General features: G+C 41.7%; 1 protein-coding gene across 6 annotated transcripts in view; it reads right to left on the bottom strand.

Annotated features, from left to right (window-relative positions):
• LOC132873314 (membrane-associated phosphatidylinositol transfer protein 2) overlaps window positions 1-25,316 on the bottom strand; it is a 78,424-nt gene extending 53,108 nt beyond the window's left edge. For 4 of the 6 annotated variants that reach the window (XM_060908713.1, XM_060908718.1, XM_060908717.1 and 1 more), the window contains exon 1: window positions 24,712-25,316. The gene's annotated coding sequence lies outside the window, so the exon portion shown is untranslated. Of the gene's footprint in view, window positions 1-11,777; window positions 12,073-21,881; window positions 22,051-24,711 lie in introns of those variants that run through there. The other 2 variants (XM_060908715.1, XM_060908714.1) reach the window with 2 other exon arrangements.
• Window positions 25,317-26,411: the final 1,095 nt, after the last annotated feature.

The following is a 26,411-nucleotide window of genomic DNA, read 5'->3' as shown; positions in this document are numbered from 1 at the left end:
ATTTTTAAAGCACCATTCTGGCTAAAATTTTGGAGACAGCCATGTGTGAAAATCCCAGGAAGATCTGAAATACTCAAGGCCATCTGGCAAATTTGAGACCATGGACATCTCACTCTTAATAGACTCCGGAATTTATGGGTGTGTATAATAAAATACAATCTCGTATAACACAGCTTACACCTGGCGACTCTATTCCACCCCTAGACCACAAGGTGCTAAGAGCAGATTCCACACCATTATCGAACACACCCTACTGTAATATTCAGATGCTCCTGAACACCTTGATTAGCAGGATCCGTGTGATTGGGGCTGGGATTAAACAATAGCTCGTACTACAGGAATATCAACTCTAAAGTGTATGTTGGTGATTCTGTATGGGAACTTTGGGTTTTTTCCCCCCTCTCTTTTTCTACTTGTTCACCAGGCAACTATGAATAAAAAATTCTGCTCCTGAGCACCAGGCTTGTTTACACCTATATATCCATACTATGGAAAAAAAAAAAAAAAAAAAAAGGTGTTTGTTATTTCAACACTGAGAAAATCAGGCACTGGAGAAATTAAAGCAGCCATTAGTTTATGTACACAACACACTCCTGCCAGCAAAGCTCCATTCGTGAATTATCATAGCCTCTACAAACAAATGTCCTTCCTTTCCATGCTGGGTGTCAGACCTGACGAGAAACCATATTTTAATGCACTGAATAGAAATTTAATGTCATATTTATCACTAAACCCTCTTCTGGTTTGGGCTACGAGCACCAGTAAAACCCTCCAGGGAAGACATCTTGACAGAGTCAAAGATTGTTGACTATCAGCCTCTGTTTTAGTTGAGCTTAATGATATGAACCATAAGCAAACATGTCTACGCACAGCACCAGCAACAAAAGGTATGACCTTTTAGTGGCTGGCACCCAATGTTTCTAGCAAACCATGTCACTGCTTACTGTCTGCCATCCACAAAAAAAAAAAGAAAAAGAAATTCAATGAGGAGCTCAACAGCATCTTCTGATGCAATAAAATGATTCTTCAAATGTTTTCTAGGGTGCAGCCACCATCTAGAATCCCAATAATCAGACAAATAAATAAATTCTCAGTCAGTGTTTAGTTGGTAGAATTTGTGCAACATGGTATTTAGCATCTCGGTGGGAACAATGATGAAATCAGATCACTGCTGAAACCCAGAAACCTTAGCTTCTGGGTTTGTTTAACTAAGCTTCCTAGACATGAAGCATATGCAAATGCGTCGGCATGCAGCTGCAGCCGCAAAGGGTATGACCTTGCCGTGTCTGGGGTGAGACCCTGAGCGTCACGTATAATCCGAATGCACCACTGGCACACGACATGCATCTTTATTACATGATGTAAAGGACAAGTAAAATTTATATATCTCTCCAGTATCCTGATCTATAGGCACTTTCAGTCACGGTTCTTAGAACTGTTGGAGGAAGGTCCCCCTTTTTTGTGTTTCCGCACTGCAGGAACTGAGATCATTTTTTTACTTCATACTTCAGCATAGGAACTCTCCCAGCACAAGAGGAACCGTGAGTGATGTACGTGTGCGCTGATTAGTCGAACACAAGCGCAATTGGTCGTAGCACCGGCAACCACTATTTTTAAAAATCTATGTAACAAGAAGACATGGTCATCACTATCCTCCGCCATGAGCATTTTATCAAGACCTCTTAACACTTACGCCTTTATAAGCCCATTTCTTTAATACTGACTCATGATGTCGTAAGTGCTACGACACCTCCATAAAATGCTACCCAGCTTTTTTCAGTAGTATGAGCATGCAAAGCTTCATTGATGTAGCTTATGTAGTTTCTGAGAAAACTTGTCTAGATTGAAATGGATGGACTCCATTCCTATATCCCCCTGCGCACTTTGTGGCAGGGGATTAAAAAATAAATAAATAAATTGCAGTGTAAACAACAGTGGCTAATGTTAGCGCTTAAGGGGGGGGGGGGGGGGGGGGGGTGTTAACAAATGGACTGACCCTGAAGTCCAGGCTTTACTGGGTCTTTATATGTGATGGAAGTAATACAACACCATTTTGACACGTCTAAGCAATATTTATTTATTTATTTATTTAAATTTATTTATGGCGGCACGGTGGTGTAGTGGTTAGCGCTGTCGCCTCACAGCAAGAAGGTCCTGGGTTCGAGCCCCGGGGCCGGCGAGGGCCTTTCTGTGCGGAGTTTGCATGTTCTCCCCGTGTCCGCGTGGGTTTCCTCCGGGTGCTCCGGTTTCCCCCACAGTCCAAAGACATGCAGGTTAGGTTAACTGGTGACTCTAAATTGACCGTAGGTGTGAATGAGAGTGTGAATGGTTGTCTGTGTCTATGTGTCAGCCCTGTGATGACCTGGCGACTTGTCCAGGGTGTACCCCGCCTTTCGCCCATAGTCAGCTGGGATAGGCTCCAGCTTGCCTGCGACCCTGTAGAAGGATAAAGCGGCTAGAGATAATGAGATGAGAAATTTATTTATTTATTTATTTATTTATTTAGGGGGCGTCGTGGCTCAGGCGCCATACCATAAATCCGGGGACCCGGGTTGGATTCCGACCCGAGGTCATTTCCCGATCCCTCCCTGTCTTTCTCTCCTGCTCATTTCCTGTCTCTACACTGCCCTATCCAATAAAAGGTGAAAAAAGCCCCCAAAAAATCTTAATATATATTAAAAAAAAAAGGGGGGGAGACTGTTCATCATCTAGCATCATTTTTTTGAAAAATAAACCATATAGATTTTATTTTTATCCTTCTCAGAAAGTCACGTTTTACTCAAGTGGAGAAATAAATTCAGTTTTGAAACCGCGAGCTGTTTATTCTGCATGCGTGACTCAACTATGTTAGAAATATGACATGACTGAAAGCAGCGTCACGCCTCATTATAACAACCGTCTATTTTAATCTTAACGAAAAAAAAGCCGTATAATAAACTCCTTATTAACCTTGCTTGCTTGGTCTTTACAGGAAAATATTAGACCTCAGTCTTTATTATAAGATCTCGGTCTGATATTTTCCCGTAAAGACCGAGTGCTCGAGAACATTTTAGTTCTCATTTTAGTTAATAAGTAGTTAATAATCCATACTAACATGTTAGGTAACATATTTAAGCAATAACATTTTAAGCAATCCCCAACTATTTTCCATCACAAACTCACTCTTCACGCAACACTTCCTAGTCTCCCCAGTGGAACAATCCGGTTCTATAGAAACATATGCCCAAAAAACGCGACATGAAAATGTTTAAATCCTAATGTTGCTCGTTTACAGTTTTTCACAGCAACACAAGAACATTGGTGGACAAGACGCACAGTCACAGGAGAACCAACTGGTGATGTCACTACAGCATCCATCCCATCAGCATTCCTATCCTTGATTTGCAAGTGACATCAAAGCAAAATAGAAACCTGGATGTCGGCCATGTTGGTGGATATACAAATGTGGGGCCAAGCAACATTCCATACAAAACAAACAAACAAACTCACGCATGCGCAACTCTTTGTTTTCCACTGCTTTAAGCATTCTTTTAGCTATGCCATATCTTTGTGCTGTATATGGTTGTAGTCACAACAGTACTCGTGACTAAGGCATGTTCCGATTTTTTAGAATTCCATCTGGGATTCGGAAAGAGGAAACTCTGAGGTTTAGTATAGAGAGGAGACGAGGGGATCAGGACACTTCGTCCAATGACCATTTCGTCCAATAATTAAGATATTCCATCCAAAGCCTTTTTCAGATGCACTATCGATTATTTTATATTTCAAGTATTCCTGTGTTCACGAATGAAAGCCCCGCGAGAGCGCTGCGAGAGCACCTAAGATTTAACATGATCCGGCTGGCTTTAAAATTTAATAACTCTGCCAATGGAGCTCGCAGCGAAGCCAGATTTGACAGGCACCTCCCTCTAAGCCTCCCCCCTTGGAAAGAGCACGGTCTCGGGTCGGTAGGGCCGTGCCTCGGCCCGGGATTCGCAAACGAAGCCCTCACAAAAGTGCTGCTCGGCACCTAAAGATTTAACATGATCCATACTACGGCACTCATTTGTTTTACAAAAATGTGTTTTGCTTTGGTCAAATTCCATTGAGAATTCCTCCTTTTTTCGAACAAACAAATACATGAAATATAAAATAACTGATAGTGCGTATGAAAAAGGCTTTGGACAAAATGACCTGTATTCGCACTCGATGGTCAGTAGAAGCATCTTGTCTTCAGAAAAGCCTGACTTTTTAAAATAATATGGGTCAAAACCACACATATCCATCTTCGCTCGAGCATTCAAATCATGGTAATACTGAGAAAATTCAGCATTGTTTACAGACACGCTTTCAGCAGCTGCCATCCTAGTTGCTTTGTATATCCACCATCATGGTGGATGCTCATGATGTAGCACATTTTGATCATGTGATTGCAAGTCATCTATTGGTGGTGTGAACGCAAACAGATAAACAGCCCTTGAACCTACGTCAGTCTCGGGGAAGCTCATCAGTAGGTAGTTCTGCTCAGTGAGCCCCTAGAACTGTTTGGTCTGAAAGCACCTTATAAGATGGCACAACTGGGGTGGAGCTATAGGTCTTGGAACAAGTCCAACTGTTGGATTCTGACAGAAGAGTAGGGTAATAGGATAGTAGCAGCAGACAAGAGAAAGCTGTAGCCCAAGTATGTTACAAAGCACAATCTGTTCTATCTAATCAAAATTTCTAATCGAAATGTCCACAGAGAACCTGAAGAGCTCTTACGTCTGCGTTTCAGCACAGAACAGCCCAAGAACAGAGAAAGGACTAATAACAGAAAATGGCACATTCATTAGCCTAAAGCATTCCATAAGAGATAAAACTGGTAACTGCTTGTTTGTGCCGAGTACACAGGCAGCACCATGGGCCAAAAATAATAAATACCAGATGACTAGATTAAACAAGTCCTGATAAATCCTCAGAATATGACCTATACAGAAAGACTAATTAATTTAACCTTACTCCCTTTAGAATAGCGCAGGGAGGTCTCAGACTTGCTACTTTTCTTTAAAATGTCTAGAAATATCTACTGACATTAGAAAATACCTGCATACTTCTGAACCCCATTATCATACACGGAACTTTGATCCTAATAATTACAACCTTATTTATGAACAAACAGGATTATTATTATAAGAAAAATCATACTTTTTGGGGTCTGCAGAACTGTGGAGTGCTTTGCCGTCTTATATTAAATCCCTCGATTCATTATCTATGTTGAAGTCTCATCTTCCTTCTTGATCTTTATCAATCAAAACGAGCAACTTATAGGCCTCCACGTTAGAGTTTAAAAGTGTACCTGTAGTGAATTTTAATTACTAGCCATTTCAAAAGATCATGTATGATACCAGTGGTTCCATCATGTAGTGTTTGTCATAAGCTCTTGTCAAGTACACACGAGTTTTAAGTCACTGCTCCGTCAGTCAGGCATGGTCAGCGACATGTTGCCTCCTTCACGGGCTGCTCCAGCACCGGTAGTGACGTACAATCGTTGTTTCGTCCGATTGCAAATCTACTTGCACATAATGCTACGAAATAATGGAAATGTGCCATAAAGTAAAGATCTAATTATAAGTATTAGATCTATATGCATTCAACATCTTCTGAAGTTACATGACTGGGAACTTGCCTATTTGTCAGCTCCCCTTCAGGTGCTGGTCCCCAGAGGTACCTGTGGATCATACCATCAATGAAGGTCATTTCCAGAGATGGTTTGTGAAGGACATACTCGTGCAGATTCGGGGTGGACATAACGCAGCCGTCAAAGCAGTCTGCAATGAGTTCATGTTCTTGACAAGAGTAGGACTCCATGTCAGTTCTCATGACGGAGCACTGCCCACATAGACACCATGGAGTGGTAGCCGTTTTGGATCTATCGTCACGCACATCTCTTGCGGCAGTTTCCTCCTCCGAATCACTAGAATGTGATGACTCACTGTCCTCACAAGCCTCCTCCCTCTCTGGCTCGAATACATAACCATTAAACACCCATTTCATCAAAGTTGCTAGCCATATTTTGCTTCTTTAACACCTCCTTTCACCTCGAATCTCGACCCACAGAGCAGTGCTTGTTTACTCGCACCCGATAACCCGGGATCAACGACTGTACGTCATTTCCGGCCGGCCATGGCTGCTCTCCATTGGTTTTTCCCCCACGGGTAATTCATGGAATAAAATTGTCCACAAAAGTGCTTTTATGGGTGTTTTTTTTTTTTTTTAGTGAATGTGCGTATCTTTTATCTGCAAGTAATACATAAAGCACGATTAATGTTATAAGCATGACCAGTACACTTTGATGAAAATGTAATGATATTGACTGATTCGTATTTTCCTCATTATATCATTCATCCACTGAAATCGTCCCATTTTTAGTACCCGGTTTTGAATATATAGCCTCTCTTTATGTCATGTCTATTTGACTCACCCCCCCGGTCATCCAGTGCTTATATTGTACAGTTTGTGTCCGATTTCATTTTTATACCTCTTAGATTTATTCAGCAACACGTACATTAATTCATATCAGCACAAATCTTTTTATTGTTTGTTTATCATGATAGTGTATTGTAGTGTTATAGGTGGCAACTGGGACGCAAGTCCCGTCCCTTTCCCCTGCCACATTTCATTTGTTCGGAATTAGTTCTCTTCGTATTTTTTTTTCTTTGTATTTGGTGTAAATGTGGCAAACTCAAACGATAAACTAAACCTTTCTACAACAGACATTAACTAGTTCCTTGTAAAACTGACAGATTTCCATGACAACCTGCCAAAAAACTTCCACTGAAATCCAAACACTATGATTATCCTGAGCTCCATCTTAACATTCAAAGGTTAGAAAGGCAAGATGTGTTGTGCATGAAACATGCAGGCAGAAACATGCGAAAGCATTCGGATATTAAAAATTATACATCCTGTGTAAAATCAATGCTTTTAGCCGAGAAGGAAACCAAGACGTCCACGACATTAAATAACACGGGCTCTTAACTCACCATCTATGAAGCACAGCTAAATTTTAAAAACAACAACTATAATTAGATCTGCCAAATCTAAGCCTCTGGGAGCTCTTAGATATAAAACATCTAGAAGCACATTCCTGCAAAAAAACACAATTTACCTTGCTGATGAAGCATAGCAGACGGTCTACTCAATCAATAGAAAGCACGCGCCCACTCGATGCGTCTCATTCCCAAACATGAACGTGCTACACCCATGCCACCACAGCTTGGGATCCGTGTCTGCGCTTGGCCCTCACACATCCAACACGGTCAATGAAATCATCCGACAGAATGGAAAGGGGGGAGGGGGGGAGGAGAAAAGAAATGCCTCTTTTCTGCAACCTTTCCCCCCTTCTGCTGCTATTTATCCAGTATTCACCTCTTGTGGTGGGCTTTAAAGCGCCGTTACCATGGAAATGCAAGAGGCTGTGTCAGCATTGGCTGGGTTGAATGTGATGAAAATGGCCCAAGGACGGCCCCTCGGCCGAGCTCCCTACCCTCTGTTCGCATTTCTTCCCTGGCTTGATTTCACAAGTCAGAACATCAAGTAGTGGAGCAGCACTCGCTGTCTATTCCGAAACAATCACGTACATCCGACACTTGTGCATACATCACGAGGAGGGAAGATGGAGAGATGAGATGAGAAGGCTAGTCCCAGCATGCGGCATGGAGATAACTAATGAACGAGTGTGTGTCGTCACACACTTGCCCCCTAAAATCCGATGATCCCAAGAACATCCTATCTACTGTATATGAACAGGATACACTTGCACTCAGTGGCCACTTTAACAGGAACACCTGTAGCCCTGCGAATTCATGCAATTGCTCAAATTGGCCAATTATGTGGTAGCAGTGCAATCATGCAAATATTAAGGGTTAAATGTTCATGTCAAAGATCAGAATGGTTAAAAAAAGACTACAGTGACTTTTGTTATTTGCAGTAATAGGTGGAAATACCTCGTTGAGAGAGGTTAGAAGAGAAGAGAATAGCCAGACTAGTTTGAATTCACAGGAAGGCTCCAGTAGCGCAAATAAATCAACTCACTCTTTACAACCGTGGTGAGCATCTTAGAAAACCACTACGGGACTCATGCCTGTCAGCCGAAAATAGGAATCTGAGGCGACAGTAAGCACAGGATCATCAGTGGACTCAAACACTAATTGCCTGGTCCTTTTCTAATTTTCCAATATTCCCCACAACCATATCACTCCCAAAGTCAATAGCCAGGTTTCCATTGCAGGGTTGTTCAAAACAGAAGTGATTTTTTTTAAGTTGAACTGCGATCAATGTACGGATGTGTAGGAGTACAGGTATTCCTGTAATAAAGTGGACGGCGAGTGTATATAAAGAAGCAAAATGATTTCCTCTGCATCAGGTTGCTATAGAGGAAGAGAATGCAGTACTACTCACACTCTTTGTAGCCCCCAACCTTTTTTTTTTTTGTAGATGTACAAAAAGATCATACGCCCTTCTATATTTGCATGAACTAAAATAATACATTTAAACTGATGTAAGAATAGAGGAGTTAGCCAGATCAGATGTATGATAAGCTGGGTTTACTCCTCTCGCAATCGTCATCCGGATCTCCGTGACTTGATATCTGGCAGGGGATTTCCATTTCAATTACGCCCATTGTAACTGCCATGGCAATGTTTAATCGAATACGAAAAACGTGTTTCCATTTCAATTTTGCGAAATATTGCTTTGTCGAATTGTCTGAAAAACCACCCCAAATTCTTTGCGCAATTTTAAATTGCGTGTTAAGCAGGTTAATGGAAACCCGACGATTAAGATCACATTTTCTCCCATTCTAATGTTTATTGTAAACAAGAATGAAAAGTTCTTGACCTGTATCTGCCCGATTTTATTTACTACTCTACTGCCACATGACTGGCAGACAGGATCAATGTACGGATGTGTAGGAGTACAGGTATTCCTGTAATAAAGTGGACGGCGAGTGTATATAAAGAAGCAAAATGATTTCCTCTGCATCAGGTTGCTGTAGAGGAAGAGAATGCAGTACTACTCACACTCTTTGTAGCCCCCAACCTTTTTTTTTTTTTTGTAGATGTACAAAAAAAAGATATGCCCTTCTATATTTGCATGAACTAAAATAATACATTTAAACCGATGTAAGAATAGAGTTAGGCAGATCAATTAAAATGTGCTCAATTTATAGATAAGACATGTAAATTTATTTCACACATTCATATGGTATACAAATATAGCTCCTTATTGAATTTTAAGCGATTATTTTTAATATATACAGTTGCAACTACGCAAGTCGTGCAGCCATGATCTCCAGGGAACCGGTCATTTTTAGCCACATGTATAATGAGGTCTTTATAAAAGGATGAAAAAAAAAAATGGAGACAAACCAGGACAAGTAGAAAAGCACGTTTCATTTTGCATGAGATATGTTAAGAGATCAGACCTTGAAAAGCCACATGCAGGTTGAGAAACGTTATCTGATGTATGGAAAGCAGGAAATCGCTACATGTGCTTTCCTTTGCAGCAGTCACTGTACAAGGTGAGAGTCACGAAGGTGTGTGTGCATGGTAATGTGCGAACAATTCACCTACATCACAGAGGACACTGAGGTTAATCATTGATGTTATTGCAAGGTGCAGTGTGTAAATCTACAGACATCATGATTAATCAAAATCTATATCTCACTTCTACTTCCCTGGGAACGTACAGGACTCTGACTGTTGTCCAAGACTCATAAGACTGGGAGTAAAGGGTCACCACCAGGACTGACAACTAACCTACCTTTGTTACTAGACTTGGTGACTTTCTTTGATCTCTTTAGAAAGTTTTTTTTAAATTAAAAAAAAAAAAAAAAGTTTCCAGCAATAAATATAGTGACTTTTCAAGCAGAGGTTGGCAACCATCTTTACACTCAATACAGTTCTCGAGCGCAATTCACAGCTACTGATTACTGGAGCTGAGAAAGCAGGTTCAGTCAATTCCTCACCAGTGTGGAAAACTTGAGCGAGTTGTGTTTATGTGAATCTATGTTCCCAACGACCAATTACTGATCACCATTGTTTCCACAACAACCAATCACTCTTCACCATTATGCTCCGTGACCAATCGCTGATCGCCATCGTCTCCCCAAAGACCAATCGCTGATCACTACTGTTTCCTCAAAGACCAATCACTGATGACCATTATTTCTCCAACCACCACTTTTCCCCAAAAAACCAACCGTTGATCACCAGTTTCCCCAAAAAACAATATCAATGATCACCATTATTTCTCCAACCACCAATCACCATTTTTCCCCCAAAAACCAATCAATGATCAACATTATTTTCCCAAAAACCAAATCACAGATCACAACTATTCCCAGTGACCAATCACTCATCAGCATTGTTTGCCAAAGACCAAATCAGTGATCACCATTGTTCCCAACAACCAATTACTGATCACCATAATATTTACAAGAAACAAAAGCAAGTTATTCCATCTAAAACCATTTTTCTTTTTGTCCATTTCCTGATTACTCATTACCACTGCCTCATTATCCTGTCTGTTTTCTTATTTTAAAAAATACAATAAAGTTTTTTCTAACTCTATTTTGTAAATCCATGCAAGTAGTGGTTCTATAACCAAAAACCAACTTCTATTTGAAATCATTTATACTCCTTGATTATTTGGTCCTCTGATGAAACTATTCTATTTAACATGTTTTGATATGCAAACCATCACAACCATTCAATGAACATGCAAATGATCCCATGACCTCATCTGGCAATGTGTCACGCCTTTTTGAGCATGCATTAGATGCTTTCTCTTGAAAAGAGCTGGCAACACTGATCACTGATCATCACCTACCTACTAGAAGAGTTTATGTAAGAGAAACACAACAACATCCCTCTCCTGCCCTTCAAAAAGTGCACTTCTGAAATCACATCAAAAAGAAAGAAAATATATCCTCCAAACCAGCCCATAAGCTGCTGCTAAAATGCTCTCGAGGACTCCTATCAGGATTTGTGATAGGAGTCTCTTCACTCCATCAGTGCTGGAGCTAAGGAAGAGGAAGTCCAAAAACATCACAAGCATGAAGAAATGGGCAAAAGAAGGCACACAAACAAACCAACTATCGGGTGACACAGGGGGCGGATGATGAGCAAAGGCAGTTTATTTATAGAGCAGCCCCAGCTGATAGTGGCACGCCTCAGCACTCATTCGTTTCCTTAAATTACTGTAATAAATCACTCACCTCGAGGGCATTTTCAGCTAGGATAATCGTCAGTCGCTCACCTCGCCACTCACAGCTATTAAAAAGCCTCTTTCGGGGCTGTGGAAGTATGAGATATTACTGAAACTCTTATCCCTGTGTGGTTTTACTCAGCATGTCTACGAGGGAACACGAGGATGAATCGCTTATGATCACGTGAGCAAAAATCTCTCTGACGTATGTGCCAGGGACAACCAACCGAAAAAAAACGTCCACTTTTACCATCTCACAAGGACGCTGTCCTATCATACAATGAAAGCATTCAAGAGTTCCTGGCTGTTTACTTAGACTGAATCATAGATGGCCTGTTAATTAGATCACCTATTAAACAGTGTATTCTGAAGCTGTATAGACGATGATGTATCTGGAACAAAAGACTGACTCTCTGTAACAGTACAACGTTTGATAGAATACTTGAGATTTATTAGTACTTTATTTATGAAGCACTAAGAAGCATTATGAGCTGCAGATAGAAAAAAAAGCGCCAAAAGTTACACAATTTGCTCTAAAAGTATGAACAAACCTGTAGGTAGGTACGTAGGTGATCTTAGTCTTGATGGAAAATTAATCCATATGACAGCACAAGGCAGAACGATCAAAAGTTGGCTCTTGGAAGTTAAAAAAAACCCACCTTAATTTCCTGTTTCTATGCCCAAGTAAAAGTTGCTGAAGCTTATCTCCTGCTCTTCAAAATAGAAGCAATATGTGCAAAAAAATCTCACCAGAATCAACATAGCTTTGCTTATGCAAATACCAGCCACGAGCAAAACGCATACCCAAACAGCTCACGATAAAGAGATGAGCGGAAGAGGCTGACGGGTCCTACATGCGGCAAGAGGAAGCTCTGAACAGCATGAGATGTTGTAAGAGAGTACGTTTAGAGAGGAAACGCGAGTCAGCAGGCCACAATTCCGTCACAGCTTAGATAGCAGCTCTTGCTCGCTAGAAGACTAAGCAGGTGGAGTGTAAATAGTTTTGGGCTGCTGCTGCTACTATGAGCCACATGATAATACTGAAGCCTGTGAACTTAATGGTGCAAAAACACTGTGCGTTTTAGGGATCTCACAATAACACCATTTCTTTATTTATACCCTCATTATTTATGGCTTGTTTTTTCCGACACGGAAGGTTTGTTTAAAATTTCCACATTACGTTTCCGTATTGTTGCTCTTACACCTAGTATTATTTATTAATATGACAACAGTAATTCAATGAATTATTCCATTACGACCAAATAACGTCTGTCAAAACACCAGTTCTGACCACCATGTTTTTCCACTTTCAAGACACACTCATTCTCTGAGAAAAAGACAACATACATTCGATACTGCCTTCTGACTAAAAGAAGGAACCTCACAACAGAGCTGCCCTTATGCTGCTGAATAACAGCTTTTACGTTATGAGCATGCAAAATACATCAGCCCTTTAACTGGAACAATCACTACTGAAACGTTCATTCAGACAGTGTGCGCACGCATGACTGAAATTCAGCACTCTTCCTCATCGAGACGCAAATGGAGGTATTCGTTTAGTGACTCCGGTGCTAATTTACTGCTGCGTTTTCTTCATGTCTATGATAAGTTAGCAATTGTCTGCTGTCCTGACGTCACGGGGAGAGGTACAATGCCATTTAACAGGAGACAGAGAGAACGAAAGATCACAAAAACACCCAGACTGAAGACACGTTTTAAGTTTCAGCACATAAAACGGTCAGCTGAGTGTTGTTTGTATTTTCAGACCAAGCTGACTCAAGGCATCATTGGCATTTGATTTTGGTCATGTGACCTTCACCTGCATGAGTATCAAGAGATCATCAAGTTGTACAGTGTGAGCGGTACCAGATGACAAGAGTGCTTGGTGTAAGGCCAACTTCGTACATATGGTGTGAGCAACGTCACAATCCTACTATGGAGTCGACTGTTTGTCTAGTTTGCATGGAAAACAGCTCACAAAAAGAACCTGTGACTTTTTGATCATCACAACCGACTGGGCTCACTGCATCATGTCAACCTTTCTGGACAAATTGTTGTTTTGACAAAATTTCCCCCACCCCCCTGCTTTCTTCGTAATTTGGTCTGAAGTCAGCCAACAGTACATCTTTTCAAACCGCTGCATCACAGGGCCATGGAACACACGCCGAGGAGAGAAAAAAAATATATGCTACAGTCATGTGAAAAAATAAGTACATCCCATAAAATTGTAGACTTCTCAACATATTCAAACAAGCAAAACATTTCACCCTTTTGATGCCTACAGAAAAAGGTGATGAACAAAACAACGAAGAAAATTAGCCCCTTCAATCATTTACTCAACAAAAGTATCAATAGATGTAATATTTTGTGGAGAAAAGGACACACCCCCTTGGCTTCAGAAGCTAGTATTACCCCTTTTAACAGAAATAACTTCTTGTTGGCATTTTGCATAATTGTCCAGCAGTCTCTGACATCAGCTTGCTAAAATTTTTGACCACTCTTCCATGCAAAATTCCTTCAGTTGCAAGAGGTTTGAAGGTTTTCTTGTACATACTGCCCTTTTCAAATCCCCCCACATTTCAATAGGGTTTCAAATCTGGGCTTCGACTAGGCCATTCCATAAACCTCCATTTCTTTTTTTTTTGAGCCATTCCTTGGTGGATTTGCTCATGTGCTTAGTATCATCATCTTGCTGAAATGTCCACCTCTGGTTCAACTTCAACTTCTGAACAGGTGGCCTCACATTATCTTCAAGCACTCTGATATGATTCAGAACTCGTAGATGAACCAATGAATGCATGCTTCCCAGGCCCTGAGGTAGTGAAGGAACCCCAAACCATAACATTTCCACCACCATGCTTCACGGTTGGTATGAGGTTCTTCTCCTGAAAAGCCGTCTTTGGTCTGCGCCACTCTTACTGTGACCAAACAACTCTACCTTTGATTAGTCTGTCCAGAGCACGTTATTCCAAAAGGCTTGGTCTTTGCTGTCCAAAAGGAACATTAAAAGCAAAACTACAGTGTGCCAAAGGCTTTTTCCTGGCACGCCTCCCAGGCAGATCAAATTTGTCCGAGCTCTTTCCGATTGCAGATGTATGCACTTTCACATCAACAGTTGCAAGAGTTACCTGCAGAGCCAGTGATGAAATTTTGGGGTTCTTGGAGACTTATTTTAGCATCAAATGGTCTGCTCTTGGGCTGAATTTACTGACATGGCCAGTCCTGGACAAACTGGCAGTTGTTTGAAAGCTGCATCACTTGGAGATTATTTTTCTTCCAATGGAATGATTTATTTCTAATAATTGAGAGATCTTTTTCAATCCCTGGCCAGATTCATAGGCAGCCACAACCTTTTTTCTGAAGTCCTGAGAGCACTCTTTAGATCTTGGCATGATGACACAACACACACTTCAATAGCAAGGAGAACACCAGACCCTAGATATCAGGTTTAAAAAAAAAAAAAACCACACAGGTTCCACCTGCACCTCCACCTGTAGGATGTTCTAAATCAATGGCCCCTAATCTGGAACACCTGATTCTATTTTCTGGACTTGAAAGTGGGATAAATGCAAGGGTGTACTTACTTTTTTGACTGATTTTTTTTTAATTTAAATTATGAAAATGACCAAAAAAAAAAAGTCGCCAATGTTATGTGTCATTTGTTGGAGCACATCACCTTTATCTGTAGGCAGTGAAATGTTTGCGTCTTTAAATATGTTGAGAAACGTCTACAATTTCCATTGGATGTACTTATTTTTTCACAGGACTGCATTTGTTCTCTTCTGCAAACACAAGCTCACGGACATTCACAATTGGCTCATATTGCTATGACTGACAGGGAAGAGAGAGAGAGAGAGAGAGAGAGAGAGAGAATGATCACCTCTCACCCAGACAGCATGAACAATTTTGCTCCCTTGGATCCTCATTGGGATTCCAACTCGCACTCTCCAACCACTTCTGTATTTTTTTTTCTGTACACGAGTGATGTGAGGCTAGTGATGTTAGTAGTTAGTACATGATGGTATAACCGCCATAGTGGTTTGATGTAGCCTGATGCGAAGCAGAGGACACTGAAGACTCCTTCTGTAAATGTTACATAAACATCTGCGAACAGAGAGCGCGTCATTTCATAGAAATTACAGCTGGAACTTTCTTTTTACAGTACAGTTTACTGCTGTTGCATTGAACTGTCTCAGCAGTATACAATTTGCTTGTCATACAGTGTCAGCACAGCTTAGAGATAAGATAAGAAACTTTATTGATCCAGGAAGAAATTCTAGAAAAACAAAAAAAGACATGTGATCGGGGCTCAGAAGTGAGATTCACCTCCTGAGGAATTTGTTGGCAATTTGTCCAGGCTCCTAAACTCCACCTCAGCCACTTTTGAGGAGTTTGGCTAGAAACAGTAAGATGTCAGAATTAATCAATGGCATGGGGAGGTGGCTCCAGCATGACACACACAGCCCAATACCATTAGTGTCTGGATTGACTCCAAGTGCAAAGCCTAGAAGATATACAGTTGCTTCTCCCAGCATTGATGACACAGCGCCTGGAGCCAGCTATGACATAGGGACCTCTCAGTGGGTCCCAAGCTGTTTGTTACCAAGATTAACCATCTATTAAGACCAAATGCCCATTTCCTGATTGTGCCCATTAATAATGGCTCTCTGCGTTGTGGACAATGACTTCAGCCCACACACAGCTGCAAAGCAAAGTCCCAAAGTGCTGGTGTTACAAAAGGAAGGCTTTCAAGGTTGAGAAAGTAGGACTAGAGGGCTTTCAAATAGAAGTGGGACATGTTTGTTTGATAATATTAATATTTGAGCTATTTCTTCACAACAATTTCACCACTGATTATTTCACAATCCTGAACATGATGGGAAGGAGCTGGCTCTGAAAAGGGTCCCAAGGAGTCCAAATGGGCATGACTAAGACTTGGGAGTGGGGTGGGGGTGTTTGTATGTATATATCCATATCCTCAGATTATTCCATTCCTGATTTATATGAAAAATTATGGCTTTATCTTTCCTCCTCACAACTTTTTTTTTTGTGACGATATAAACTGCCTTCTAGTCCAGTCTTAGTCACCTTTTACACAAAGCCCCTTATACTGATGGAACAAAAGGAAACAGCAAAATCAAATCCACTAATTGTTCTTTGTGTGGGATAAGATTTCTGGACATATCCGTTAGGATGTCTGTGGTAATCATGATTGATTTGTGAGGGGAAAGCCATCTCTGTGATTTCTACAGAGATGGGAGTGTATTTATGATGTACTTACAGTCATCACACGGAAAAGTCCATGCATGCTACATATACCTTAATACAATATTTGACCTTTACCAAAAGCGTTTGTCTCAGTGTTCGAGGTTGCACAAGTTGCACTTGATCATTAGCAGGTCACATGACCATTAAACAATCAATCATGTAGGCTATACCTGTGCTAGGAACTCGGTAACTTACTAAAAGCACCTTTACGCTTCCTAGAGTGTGTCTTTAAACTGAAGAAAAAGCCTATTCCCCAACAGAACAATGGAATATTTACCATACGACATTTTCCAGAAAAAGATTTCCATAAAGCCTCTTTTTAGTTTTCAGTATTTATCAATCACTTTGTGAGAGTGGCTGCCAGGGGAAAAAGAAAGTCAAAAGATCTGAGCATACACCATGACTTACCATGAAACTGTAAAATCCCAGTTCTCTAATACTTTTAACTTATACTGGAGAACAATGATGTACTGTATACACAAACACATCTCAAACAATTAGAATATCATGAAAAAAGTTAATATTTCTGTAATTTAATTCAAAAAAGGTAAAACTTTCATATATTCTATATTCCTTACACAAAGTGAACCATTTCAAACCTTTTTTTTTTAGTTTCATGATTATGGCTTTTAGCTCATGAAAATTAGAAATCCCGTAGCTCAAATTATTAGAATATTTCCTAAGATCAATCAAAAAAGGATTTACAATACAGAAATGTCCAACTTCTGAAAAGTATGCTCATTTATACACTCAATACTTGGTTGGGGCTCCTTTACCACGAATTACTGCATCAATGCGGTGTGGCAGAGGAGATCAGCCTATGGCACTGCTGAGGCGTTATCGAAGCCCAGGTTGCTTTGATAGCAGCCTTCACCTCGTCTGTATTTTTGAGTCAGGTGTTTCTCATCTTCCTCTTGACAATACCACATAGATTCTCTATGGGGTTCAGGTCAGGCGAGTTGGCTGGCCAATCAAGCACAGTCATATCATGGTCAGCAAACCATTTGGTAGGTGTGGGCAGGTGCCAAGTCCTGCTGGAAAAGGAACTCGGCATCTCCACAAAGCTCATCAGCAGATGGAAGCATGAAGTGCTCTAAAATCTCCTGGTAGATGGCTGCAACGACTCTGGACTTGATATAAAAAATAAAAAATAAAAATAAAAAAAACCACACAGTGGACCAACACCAGCAGAAGACATGGCACCCCAAATCATCACAGGCTGCAGAAACTTCACACTGGACTTCAAACACCTTGTATTCTGTGCTTCTCCACTCTTCCTCCAGACTCTAAGACCTTGATTTCCAAATGAAATGCAAAATTTACTTTCATCTGAAAAGAGGACTTTGGACCACTGAGCAACAGTTCAGTTCTTTCTCTCCTTAGCCCAGGTAAGACGCTTCTGACATTGTCTCTGGTTCAAAAGTGGCTTGATTTTAGGAATGCAACAGCTGTAGCCCCTTTCCTGAAGACGTCTGTGCATGGTGGCGCTTGATGCACTGACACCAGCCTCAGTCCACCCCTTGTGAAACTCTCCCATGTTTTTGAATCAACTTTTCTTGACAATCCCAGGGTTTCTGCAGGCTTGAACAAGTTCAATTTAAGACTTTTTAAGACTTATGCCGCACAAAAAAATAAAGAAAATTGGGAGAGCCTGAATTACTTTCAAAATAACAAAATTTATCATCATTCACCAATGAACTCCTTACATCCCTAGGGTGCGCTCTTGCATTAATGAGGAACTAAGCTGCAGTGGAGCCAAAGACATCCCGCAAATCACTTGAGGATGAGGCATTCGATTCCGTACGGTTTGTGTGTTGTAACGTTACAGTTCGCACGGAGTTAGCTGATACACCGTCTCGAGATGTGCTTGGACCTGACAATGGTGAACAAAATTGAGTGATGGCATGCAATTGTTGCAGAGTTTTATGGGCAGCCTGGTGCTTCTCCGCTTTCGCGAGCGATTCCAGTGCCTTTACACCCAGGGTGCCGAGTTTGAGTGTTCTTTTGCACAATGTGCAGTACGCCTCAAACAGATTGTTTGGTACACGTTTTAACCAGTCTACGAAATCATTGCGTTCAAGCCAGCAGTCGTTAAACTTGCATTTGCCCATTTTGCTACAAACTGTGACAATCTCCCTCGCTTCTTTTAGGCTCTACTGTCCAAATGCGCGCGTGCCATGCCCTGTACATCACCATGCCAACCGGGCTAGACGCCGGATTCCACTGTGTCTCATTTGTAGTTTGCAGCGTAGCCTACTGATACCAAGTAGGTCTAGCTTATATGACTAATTATGAATATCACCAACGCATTTAACAAAAAAAGCGAATGGGGTAAATGGACGTAAGGATTTAAGACTTCACAAAATTGCATTTAAGACCTACAATGCAAAATATGCTTGTATTTTAGACTTTTTAAGGCCTTAAATTAGGATTATCAAATTTTAGACTTTTTAAGACTCTGCAGAAACCCTGCAATCCGCTCAAGGCTGCGGTTATCCCTGTTGCTTGTGCACCTTTTCCAGCCAGCCTTTTCAGCAATGACCTTCTGTGGCTTACCCTCCTTCCGGAGGGTGTCGATGATCATCTTCTGGACAACTGTCAAGTCAGCAGCCTTCCCCATGATTGTGGTTGCATGTACCGAACTAGACCGAGAGATACACGGTATTTATACGGTTTTAATCAAACTTAAATGAAATGCTCTAATATTTTGAGATAGGTTTTTTTTGCACTGGAAGCTATAATTAACAAAATTGAAATAGAAAAATGCCTGAAACATTTTAGTTTACATGTAATGAGTCTAGAATATATTAAATTTTCACTTTCTTCAATAAATGATGGGAAATGTTAAACTTTTTCACTATAACACACACACACACACACACACACACACACACACATTACATGTACCAATCTCACCATGCTTATTTTCAGTATCATTCCAATAGCAAAAGTTCTGAATATTGACCAAACACCCAAAACAGATCCAATCTTAACCCAAACAAAAGAAAAGAAAAGCTGACTCTGCTGCCAAATTATGTGAAACTGCAGAAAAATGTTGGCCATGTGCATGAAAAAGAGATGCGTCCAGTGTTCATATGCAAGATGTTTAGGGTCAGTAAATATCGCACACATTCCTAGCACAATATATTATATATATAGTAGATCAGATCAGACAAGTTTTATTCCTACTATACACCAAATGATCAGTTTCCAAATGACGCTTTCTCAAAACGAGATGTAATGAGTTCCTCTTTCTGCTTCTCCTGGGAAAGATGTAAATCAGCAGCCCAATAATCAAGCCCAATGTCATTCAAAGCAACTCTGACAACTCCCACGCTGACTAATAAGCTGAAGAGACAACCAGGAAATGGACACATTGCTGAAAGGTCTATCAGATGGAAGGTGTGATCTATGCCTTTTCACGAGAGTCTCCATCTTCAACAAGGCTTAAGCTTCTACTTTCAGTCATTCGTTCCCTGTAACGTTCTGCACTCATGTGCACTGCCAGTCACGATATATAAATAGGTTATGCGCAAAGGGGTGGGAAGAGTCATTCTGATGCAGTTCCTTTTCTGGAGCCCAAAATGAAAAATGGTGCTCAGTGGAAAGAATGGCATCCAGAAATAGCCACAGGAAAGCAGAACAGAAACATCAAGAGGTCGAGGGTGACTGGTCACCAACCAGACTCACTCATCAACCAGCATCAACGTAACCTAACACTTTCAGCAATCATGGAGGTTCGTCTTCCTCCAGGAAGCAGAGCCAGGCCAAGGAGTTCAGAGGTACTGTAACTGGCAGTAAACGTGAGACATATGACCCTTGCATAAACTCATCTCACTTATTAATGGTCTTCTCTGCGGAAGATGAGTGTCTGGAGGACGCATGGTTTGATTACACAGTCAACTTGCTTCCAGCACAAGCGTCTAACTCTACTCTGGTTACTGTCACTGCACTCCGAGTGACAGTCTGATCTGGAGATTCAACGTGTTTACCACATTCAAATACTGTGAGCGCTTTGGAAATTTCCATTATGGAAGCATTGAGGTTTTGACATACAGTATTATCTACTCAAATGACCATTTCAGGGAAGGAGCGACAGACTGTCCAAAGATCAAGGACATGTGCAATCTGACACGTTCCCAGTGAAATATCCGATTCTGGTTAGAGATGCATCTATACCCATAGCTGGGTAACGTACTTCATTTAAAAATCAACTAGCTACCTTGGTAAAGAACGCATGAACACGTAAATGAGCTTTTCATAGCTGACTATTTAAACTGGAGAAACAAACAAAGCTAAATAAGATGTTCCATGATGTTAAATTAATGGCATTGAGCAGATGCTCTTATCCAAAGCAACATACAACATACCTAGAGCAGTCTGGGGGTTAGGCACCTTACTCAAGGGCACTTCAGCCATTCTGCTGGTTCAGGGAATCAAACCAGTGACCTTTCAGTCCCAAAGCTGATTCTCTAACTGTTAGGCCATGGCTTCACACCAATATGATTGCCCTGCTTGATGCATCAATATCAGTATTGGGGAGCAGGAAAAACTTGTATTCAGTCTGATATCGATACATCCCATTTTTGGTCATAAGACATCTCAAAAACCATGGTCTGAAGATTCCTTTGTACTGCCACTTGACCATGCTGTAACTTAAGACTAAAAATGGAACGGTTATTATTTCACATACAGCACTGGAGTATCATCAGGTCACGGTGCTGTTGAATGTTTAGCTCAGTAACTCGACTTCTTTAACATTTTCTAGCCTTGTCCCTTCCCAACACAAACATTGTACATAGCAAACACTCAGAAAATCAAGGGGGGGGGGGGGGGGGGGGACCTCCCCATTTTCATTTTTCCCCCATCAAGGCATTCCCTGCTTGTTCATGCATGCTTTCCATGACCCCATCGGCCCTTGGCTCAACCGGCAAGCCAAGTAGCCTTGTATAGAAAGTGTGGACATCACTGTTTACTATGCGGATATAAATAAATGCAGCAAAGCCGCGTAGCCCATGGACACAGGGTCATATCAGCATGCTGGTCAGACTCTGACAGAGGCCTCCCTCTGCTCCCTCCTCCTGTTATCCGCAGGCTTCCCTGGGCTTGGGAGTGGAACTGGAAGGCGATCAATTCTGTGACTCATTCTCCTACTTATGGCTTCATCAAGGACAAACCTAAATCATATCAGTTTTATAAAGGGGCACAGGGAAGGATTATACTCTTCATAATATTTGAGAAGAATGCCACAAACCATTTAGCCTCAGTCCATAAAATACAGGGTGTGGTGTAGCAGAGGGAGTGTTATGTCCAGGAAGAAGCACTCAAGCACTCTGATAATCAAAGCAACCGTTAATATTAACAAGAGAATGATGATTATAACTCACCTCGAGTGAGGAGCACATTAGAATGACGTGACACCGAGTGAGACAGCATGCCAAAAAATCCTGTCGTCAGGAAACTGTTCAAGTTACAAGATATCACTACGGGCTGAGTCAGCATGGGCAGATCTTACAGTCACTGTGCTCAAGAATCATCATAATTAATGGAACGCTTCTGTATTTCAAAACATAAAACATGATGGAGAGGTTAATATATTATGGACTAAATTACACAATAAAATATCAGATTCTGAAAAAAATTCTCTCTCAATAGTAGGGCATGAAAGATCAGCAATCTGCGCCTCGAAATCCCAGTGATTATTTTCACAACTCAGCAAGGAGTTATATAATGAAATGGGACATGAGCTTAAAGAACAGGGAACTGCATGCATGAGCTATTGGTTTAATAAATAAACAAATAAATAAAATACAAACATTAAATGAATTTCATGCTGTTAGATTTTGCTTGATCCCAGCTTCCAAAATATCATACCTCATACCTGGATATTCACTGGATGCAAACAACACCATGAGTAATATTTCTTTAAATATTATGCACTTTGGGATGTGCTTTAAAAACCTCCAAATCTGGAAATGAGCAAAATTGACCACTGTTTGGAAGTCCTGAAAGACTGGCCTGAGAAATGGTGAATTGGGGATGGTGAAATTACTTTACATGCTTAAAAAAAAAAAAAACACCATCCATCGCATACCAGCTGCCTGCATGCATCCATTTGTACATTTTGAGCGATTCACTGGCAGTGGTTTAAGCTTCATGAAGCAGACAGAAAGGAACAGATTGAAGTCTTCTGTGTCCAACAGCCTCTGATGTCCTGCTATCTTTGACACCTAGAATTAAGACTCGCCGCATGCCAGGGGTATGAGTCACCCCAACATAGAACGATAACCCAGACACAAAATCCTGCACTTCATCCACCCACGTACCACCAGAGATAAAACTGCAAAAAGCTTTCTGCTTCAATCATTTAACAAGGAAGGTTTTCTTTATGTACTTGTAACAGGGAGTGATGCAGATCAAAATTGGGAGACGGGATGCTCATGTATGGGCATGTATATATCCACACACACACATACCTCTACACCTACTCATTCATACAAAATGTCTACTAAAACATCTGGCAGCAATGCAGGGCATAAAATCATGCAGATACACGCCAGCAGCTTCAGATAATGTTCACATCAACCATCAGAATGGGGGGGGAGAGAGAGAGAGAATGATCTCCAATGTTCTTCAGTGGCCTTCCAAGTCACTGGATCAGAATCTAACAGAACATCTTTGGGATGCTGTCGAACAGGAGATGTGCAACATGAACACGCACCTGAAAATCTGCACTAACTGCATGACACCGATTCCAAAAATATTCCTTTGATATTCTGGTCCATGTTGATATGACTGCATCGTTTAGTTGCTCGAGATTCAGATCAGCTGCACATCCATGCTGTGAAACTCCCATTCTAGCACATCGCAAAGGTGCTTTGTTAGATTCAGATCTGGTGACGTCATTATAGTGTTCAAGGAAAATAGTTTGAGATGACTTATGCTTTCTGACATTGCATTATCATACTAAAAACATTATTATTATTATTATTATTATTATCATCATCATCAGATAGGTAAATTGTCACCAAAATGGTATGCACAACAATACTCAGACAGGTTGTGGCATTCAAACGATCTTTAACTGGTATTAAGGGGCATCAATATGTACTATATATATATATTATATGCATTCCCCACACCATTACACCACCTCCACCAGCTTGGACTGTTAACCCAAGTCAGGCTGGATTCACAGATTCATCCTGGCGATACTGAATGTTGCAACTTTCACAGAAGAAATTGACATTCATCAAACAAAAAACACCAGGTGATCATCTTCTAATCTTCAGCTGTCCAGTTTTGGTGAGCTTGTACCAAACGTCGCTTCAGATTCCTGTTCTTGACTGCCAGGAGTAGAACCCAATATGGTCTTCTGCTATTGTAGCCCACCCACCTTGAAAAGTCAATATGTTGCACTCTTTTTGAGATGCTTTTCTGCTCAACACTGTTGCAAAGAGTGAGTATTTGAATTACTACATCCTTCCTGTCAGATGAAACCAGTCTGGACATTGTCCTTGGTCATCCATCAAGGCATTTCACATGCAGAATCCAGGCTCACTGGATGTTTTTGCATCATTCGCAGCACGGTGGTGTAGTGGTTAGCACTGTCGCCTCAGAGCAAGAAGGTTCTGGGTTCGAGCCCAGCTGCCGGCAGGGGCCTTTCTGTGTGAAGTTTGCATGTTCTCCCTGTGTCTGCATGGGTTTCCCCCAGAGTTCAAAGCCATGCAGATAGCTTGACACAGGGCGGCCTTGGGCTGAAGGTACCTAACTCCTGGCTGCCCACTGCTCTGGGTGTGTGTTCACTGCTTCAAATGGGTTAAATGCAGAGGATGAATCTCACTGTGCTTGAAGTGTGCATGTGACAAATAAAGGTTTCTTCTTCTTCTCCCCCTCCCCCCACACACACTATGTACTGTATATACACGTTATATATGCATAAGCCCCGCCCCTTCTTTCTAGCTATGCAAGCAGGTTAACCTTATATAGGTTAGCCATCACTTTTTTCTTTTAAATTAAAAAAAACCACAGATAATAAAAAAAAACACGCTTAATAATGGCTTATGTAATTTTTAAATCCATTTTTAATGAAAAGAATAGCGAGTCACTGAAGCAGGTGACCGTTTTAATAACGTTAGCTATGTGGCTAAAGCTCGTGCATTTTCCCTCTTCCGTTAGCACACAAACAAAAACAACTCGCCTGTGTGAAGCACTTACCTGTAATGTTATCTGGATTTGGAGCTCGAAAGGCTTCTCTAGGAGGCTATTTGTGAGACATGACCATTTGGTTGGCAAATTTCCCAGCTAGTTAACCCATACACACACACACACACAGACAGAGAGACAGGATGTGTGTGTGTGTGACTGTGTGTCCGTATTTCGCAGGTCGACGTTGTCAGTGTGTGTGTGTATGTATATATATGTATGTGTCCGCGCGCGCGCAATGCTACGTCCTGCTGTTAGCTAGCATTGGACGCTAGCTGACTTCAAAATGTAGCTCGCGCGCCACGACCCAGTTTAAACGTCGTCCACACGTCCAGGTTTCTTCTCTGTTCTTCTCTCGCCTGTGGTGCTCCTCCAGGCGCAGCGCGGAGACTCTGGCTGCTTATTCGCCGCTGTCAGAGACTCCAGATGTGCAGCAATGTCTCTCTCTAAGCCCGTGTTGCGCCTCACTCACAACTCAAAAACACAAGCTTGTCCACCTTATTAACGAAACTCAGCTTCCCACCTCCTTTCCTCCTCTTATTTATCATCTGCAAAGAAACGGAAAGCAGCATCATCATCTCTGCAATGATGATTAAGTTTTTCTATCAAACACGTTCCCTCCTCCTCCTCCTCACTCCATTGCTTTTTATTATTAATACTGCTTTGTTTTAGGGTTGGCGCACCTCCTAGCGGCCACAAAGCGTCATGTCACCCAGGAACATCATTCTCCATAAGGAGATCAAACACTACAGTGGAGAAAATTCGACTTCGTTATTAAAAATTAAAGTGCCATTCCACCATTGGATGTATTTTTTTTTGGCATAAAATACAATATGGGCGGCACGGTGGTGTAGTGGTTAGCGCTGTCGCCTCACAGCAAGAAGGTCCTGGGTTCGAGCCCCGGGGCCGGCGAGGGCCTTTCTGTGTGGAGTTTGCATGTTCTCCCCGTGTCCGCGTGGGTTTCCTCCGGGTGCTCCGGTTTCCCCCACAGTCCAAAGACATGCAGGTTAGGTTAACTGGTGACTCTAAATTGACCGTAGGTGTGAATGTGAGTGTGAATGGTTGTCTGTGTCTATGTGTCAGCCCTGTGATGACCTGGCGACTTGTCCAGGGTGTACCCCGCCTTTCGCCCGTAGTCAGCTGAGATAGGCTCCAGCTTGCCTGCGACCCTGTAGAAGGATAAAGCGGCTAGAGATAATGAGATGAGATGAGAAAATACAATATATTTTATGAGGGCGGCACGGTGGTGTAGTGGTTAGCGCTGTCGCCTCACAGCAAGAAGGTCCAGGTTCGAGCCCTGTTGCCGGCGAGGGCCTTTCTGTGCGGAGTTTGCATGTTCTCCCCGTGTCCGCGTGGGTTTCCTCCGGGTGCGCCGGTTTCCCCCACAGTCCAAAGACATGCAGGTTAGGTTAACTGGTGACTCTAAATTGACCGTAGGTGTGAATGTGAGTGTGAATGGTTGTCTGTGTCTATGTGTCAGCCCTGTGATGACCTGGCGATTTGTCCAGGGTGTACCCCGCCTTTCGCCCGTAGTCAGCTGGGATAGGCTCCAGCTTGCCTGCGACCCTGTAGAAGGATAAAGCGGCTAGAGATAATGAGATGAGATGAGATATTTTATGACAACATGACTAGACAGGGGTGGCACGGTGGTGTAGTGGTTAGCGCTGTCGCCTCACAGCAAGAAGGTCCTGGGTTCGAGCCCCGGGGCCGGC

The sequence above is a fragment of the Neoarius graeffei genome, chromosome 25 (assembly GCF_027579695.1).
Source record: "Neoarius graeffei isolate fNeoGra1 chromosome 25, fNeoGra1.pri, whole genome shotgun sequence".
Taxonomy (NCBI): Eukaryota; Metazoa; Chordata; class Actinopteri; order Siluriformes; family Ariidae; genus Neoarius; species Neoarius graeffei.
This window is presented reverse-complemented; position numbering and strand designations above follow the sequence as displayed.